A 6,000-nucleotide genomic window follows, 5' to 3' on the forward strand; every position below is an offset into this window, starting at 1 on the left:
GAGCATCATATGGCTGCTAAGTTAGTTCTTGCTCTTTCTTCTCATATAATTTGATTCCTTTCATCCCGAATTGTTTGTCTTACTAGAGCACCAACTTTAAAGAATTAAAACCCACTGCTCATGCTCTCAGTTGCTTCTGACTTTTTGGTAACATTCAGTAACATAGTTTGACACACAGCTTTGGAATTTTAAACTAAGATGGAAAATGAAGTCCTTCAGAAAATCTCACTTTTTTGAAGGAACAAGACTACATATTTCTCTAGATATCTCTCCGAGACCTACAACATATGGTTACCTATTGCAGACCAGCATCTCCGGAGATGATTTAAGATCAAATTGAAAAAAGCAGTCAGCAGTTTCTTCTTTCTGATGTACTAAGTCACTGCATTAAAGCATGAATGAGCATGAAGATCTATGTAGTAATGTCACGATACTACAGTAGTTTTAAATATTGAAGGAGCAGGAAGGAGCAGGATATTCACCAAATGTCCTGCTCAAAAATAAAGAATGCAGGTAGCAGTAATTGATTTTTAAAAATTTAGCATCCCTTGGTTAAGAATTAGAAGAAATCATGAGGCTGGTTTCAGCACACAGATGAATTGCAGGCTGAATGAGAGTAAGTGAAAGTAAAAGAGACCTGCAGGCAGTTTTACCAGTTGATGATTTTTGTTTAATTCAAGTCCTGAGTAGAATTTCAGATGTACTGACTGTGCTAATTTCACATCACCACTTGATCCCTCTCTTGCCTCCAAACTGTATGCAAAAGCCTGCCTTTTCATGCTGTGTTTTCTGAACAAAGAACACTGAAGACTACTAATTCAGGCAAATAACTCAATATTTTACAGTGAGGTTAATGAACAAGAAGGCAGGAAATGCAGAGGAAAAACAGTCTTTCAAACTTATTTGATTCTGGAGCATGGTTACTGAACATATGTTTTCTTTCAAGACTCCGGAGGAAATGGAGCATTTCTGTTCTCACTTCTTGTGTCTTTAACCCCCTGAGTGCAAGGATTCATTTTTAATCTTCTGATTGAATTTGCAATTACATTTCCAGGTTACCAAGTAGGAAACATGGCTTATAGCTTGTATTAGCATGGTAATGTCTTGTTTAGGTAAAGAGGTATGACTGGATGTAAACATCTCTTTCTGACTAACAAAGATCTTTTTAAAACTTAATGGTGGGAAAGAGAGATAAAGTCCAGCACATAGACATATACTGTCTATATAGGGAACTGAGGGCTATGCCATATTTCTAAGAACGGGAATCGGAAGTAGTGCCTCAAGAGCAGGTGTAGACTCCATCACTGTAGAAGAATTAAAAATCAGAGCATAATTTCCTCCAAGTGGAGCTTAGCTAAGTGCAGGAACAGGGAGATTCGTCTGTATTTCCACTCACTGCACTTCCAGAGCAGCAGGATGTAAATAAGGTCCATTCTGAGAGCTCTTCTTTCTATTAGTTCATCCTCCAGTTATCTGTAAGTTCTGTTTAGGTCTGGTTTACACATTAAAAAGCTGATACTTCAGAAGATGATGGGGCTGAAAAATAGTGGAATCAAATTAAATACCAAGAATCAGTAGGGAGATTTGAAGTCTTGGGGTTCAATTATTTTTATTTTTGGCAGCTGTTTTCTTTAAAGCCTACCTGCAGCTTTATAATACAGTTGTACTGAATTATTACACCACTAGAGGTGAATACATATACGGGCACATGTGTGTCTGTGTGAGGATACATGCATACACACAACACAGGTTGATGTAGGATCTAAGCATTACTTTCTACATTATGCATTATTCTTGGAGCACAAATACCATTCTGTTCATTTCCTTGTGCAAAACCCTTTGCTTATCCATGCACGACATTAATCGTAAATGCCAAGATGCATCTCAGTTGGGCTTTAGCTTTCTGCCACTGAAGGAGAAATGATCTGAAAAGTAAGGTTTGACTTAGCTGTAGCCTTCCACCAGCCACACTGTGCCAAACAGCGAGACAATGCACCGTACAGAGGAACTGGTCTTGTTTCAGTGACTAGGAGAAACTCTCAGATATTTAAGCGCTTTGAGTTTTGTCTTATTCAAATAAAAGTCTTAACAAACTTAATGGGGATCTTAACATGTTAACTTCTGTGTAACATATGAGAAAATGTCTGTGTCTTCCTGTACTGTATGCTTTTCATTGTTCCTGCATACATGCCTGATGTTGTTATAGTAATGTGGTTATTCTATTGTTTACTGTTGTTCTTATCAGCAATCTTTGACCAGCCTGGAACAGAGCCATTGCCAGGGTTTCTTTCATTTAATGATTAACATCCCCAGAGATCTACTACAATAGCATTGCAGTATAAATTAATTCCAGCTACCACCTGAGTAAATCCAGACTGAAAACTGCAGCATATGTGCACACACACTGACACAGAGCTGTGAGAGTGGGGAGAGCTCTGTCAAAAGCTCTGTCATACACTGCATTACTCCTTCCCAGTTTTCAGAATTCTCACTCTGCCTTCTGCTTCTATGCACATGTTCTATGGAACTAAAAAACCTCTAGAGGAAAATGAATATTCCTTTCAGAGGACTTAAAAATGTGCAGTTGCCATAGGGAAGCTAACTGCTTTAATAGTGAGACAAAAACAGCACTGTTTCAAAAAGCGAACATATTAAATACTTAATTGTGTATATTGGCATGTGGGAGTTTATGTTGATGTAAGAGAAATGAGTTCATCTAGCCCTTTTTAATAAACATGCATAAAACTATTCATGTTTTAAAAGCCTAGCTTTTCCCTGTGAGTGCAGTGTTCCCCCAAAAATAACAGTACTTTTAATAGCATCCAATGGTGCATGTCTAATGTGTCAAATAACTTATTTCAGCCATTTTTGAAAGAATGTGATAATAAAATTTCCCAGTAAATCTTTCCATTAATAGATATTTTGCTCTCAAATGCTTAAAATGTTTACATCAAAATTATGTCCCTTACTTGTTCTCAAACATACGTGTCATTTTACTCTATGTTTTCTTTTGAGAGTGCAGTTTTCTCTGCAAAATATAATACTGCAAAAGTCAGGCATTAAAGAAGATCTCTTATATTGGTGTAACATGTTGGCATTGTAAGGTTATTGATTTTCTTTAAAACTTGTCAGCATCCCTTAATGCTGAACAACAGAAGGGAAAAGTGTAGTTTTTCTTTTTTTTTTCTTTCTTTTTTTTTTTTGTGTGTGTGTGTGTGTGTGAGCTATTTCCTCCTCCCAATTTCTCCTACCAACCTTTCACCCAAATTGCTGTTTGGGAATACAATTTTTCAAGCTGTTTCTAGCATACAGTAGTTCAGGTGTGCTAGTATGCCTATGTCATTAAGAAATTCATAACCATTTCTGACATTTTCAATTTCTTTACTTGAGAAACCATGTAGATGTTGTGTATATGGTAAGGGGGTATTTTGGAGTTGAATTCCCATTTATAAGTTTAATTTCATAGGTACTAATTTACATCAAGATCTTGGCAATGGTCCTGGCCTCTGGTTTTTAATTTCTTTTTTCTTTCCTGCTACGTGTGATCTTCTGTGATGCAGGGTACAGTCATCACTATTGTACATATGTGTTTGCATGTGTGCGCATTGATAAACTCTCTTTTGAAGTTCCAAATTTTTCCTTTTAAGTCCAGCTGGTACACTTGTGAACTCATCTTTCCAGTATACTCCTCTGTGTCAGATCGCCAACTACCAAAATGTTTGACCAAGTGTTTTTATTAAGTACACTGAGGAAAGTTGTATGTATACTTGTGAAAGGGCATGCTGTGTAGCATGACTGTGTACAGTATAAATCTATAAAACGTGGAAGTGTTTATAAATTTATCTGCCAAATATTTATCATCCATGTAACAAATGCAAAGTTATTTAATGTACATCAGATTAATAAAGGGGCATTTTTTGCTCTACTATATTCAAATAAAGGTTTGTTCTCTGCAGTGAATGAACATAAGGTGTGATAATAGCCAGAACATCATTCTTCACTACTCACAAAATACTGGGAACAGTTGTTTTACCTCAATTCAAGACTCCTATGGCTTTCTGTTACGTTCTCTTTAGTGCTTGTAATAGAGGCAGAACATACAAAGAAAAAACATGGAACAAGTTAATAAAGTGACATAAATGACAATAAAAAAAGGATAGATTTCAGGTTACTATGGTTGCAGGAGACAAAGTTTCACAGTTAGCCATCTGGGGTTCACATTTTTATGATATGTAATTGCACAAAATAAACATCTGGTCACAACGTAGCTGCATTGAAAGGCTCTGTTATCACCCCAAGAATCTAATCTAAGTCTGTGTGGAGAACTTACTGCTGCAAGGTATGATAATCTGTGCATCCAAAAGGCCAGCTGGAATTTATGCAATAAACTATGGTTCTACAAGAAAGTGGTATCCAACAACAGAAATACAAACAAACAAACTTCCACTCACCTCAAATCTACACATCAACATTAGTTCTTCATTGTATTTGTGCACTAAGTGCCTCAGAAAAACTTAGGTTGTGTGGTAGCTTTAAAATAAGAAAAAATCTGCCATCTCCATAGTTGGATCAGGAATATATTTGCAAAATGACAATAAGCTTAATAAAGGACCTGAGCTTCTTCATCTGTGTCAGCCATAGGAAAACATAAAGCTACATTTGAATTCAAGTATTTTTCAGCTCATGTATTGCACTGTCTATAAAAACCACTGAAGAACACATGATTTTGTAACCATATTTTGGTACAGTAAAGAAAAAGCTGTCTTAATCTATTAAGTATAACCAACAGAAACATCATTCATATATTAGGTCTGATTAGTTGTATGCTATAATCAGTCAACTTTTGAATCGGATGGGTAGTATATGTGTGTCCTGCATTTCTTAGAAGATTGCAGACTTCCATAAATCCAAATGAAGTAAAGAAATATATGTAGTATATTACTTTCCGTCTGTGAAAGTAATGTCTCCTATTTATTTCCATGGAAATTACCACAGATACAAGGAGCACAATAATTCTATCTGAGCAAATTCTCAGCTACAAAATACTATTTTTCAACATAGTCACCAGCATTAGTTTCACAGCTGCTATAACGTTGTTTTTTTCTTGGAGAATAGTGCCCATACAGTTCTTCTGTCATTGATTTGAACAGTTGGAAGTGAGAAGGTAAAAAACTCAAACTATACAGCTAGTTTGGTAGCTCAGTCCAGCCAAGACTTCCAGTGCACTCCTCCATCTTAAAGCTGATGTGGGGCCTGGTGTTATGTGTCACGAGAGAAAGGTTGTCCTCTTCTCTGGACTCACTTTGGAAATTCAGCCCTTCAGTTTTGCCAGCATAGTGATGTAGCAGTCAGAGCTCCTGGTTTGTTCAAATTTCAGAACATCCAGAAAGATTACTCCTTTCCAATCCAAAAAACAGAGCACATCACTTTATCCACCAAGAGCTACATCTTGAATTTTTTCTTCAGTAGGGAATTCACATGTCATTACTCCATGGACTTTCTTTCTGTCTCATAGTGGTGACACCACATTTCATCCTGGTAATGATGTGATCTAGGAAACTGTCATCTTTAGCCTTTTATTGGTTCAATAAGTCCTGATGAATTTACATACACTGTTCTTACTGTTCCTGTGTGATCATTCAGCAATCCAGCCAGTGTTTCCAGACTCAAGAAGAAGACAAACCTGTGTCAGCCTTATCAACTCTTCATTTTTATTATCCATCAATGGAGACAGGCTGTGTCACTTCTACTACAGAATGGGAAGTCCCTCAATCATACTGAAAAAATACATGTGTATGAATAATTAGCTACAAAAATGAAGGGTGAAATACCTGCTGAAACCACCTCCATTGCTAGCTGGGCTTCTGATTAGTTTGAGTTCTGATCACATATAGCCCAGGCTACTGATATAACCTTAGTTCTCCCACAGAAATGAACACTCAAACGACATTTTTGTCTTGAAAATATAATGATAGCACACAGAGTTGCATTATTGCAGAT

Source organism: Lagopus leucura, unplaced genomic scaffold, assembly GCF_019238085.1.
Source record: "Lagopus leucura isolate 7727_CA_CO unplaced genomic scaffold, USGS_WTPT01 Super-Scaffold_100014, whole genome shotgun sequence".
Classification (NCBI taxonomy): Eukaryota; Metazoa; Chordata; class Aves; order Galliformes; family Phasianidae; genus Lagopus; species Lagopus leucura.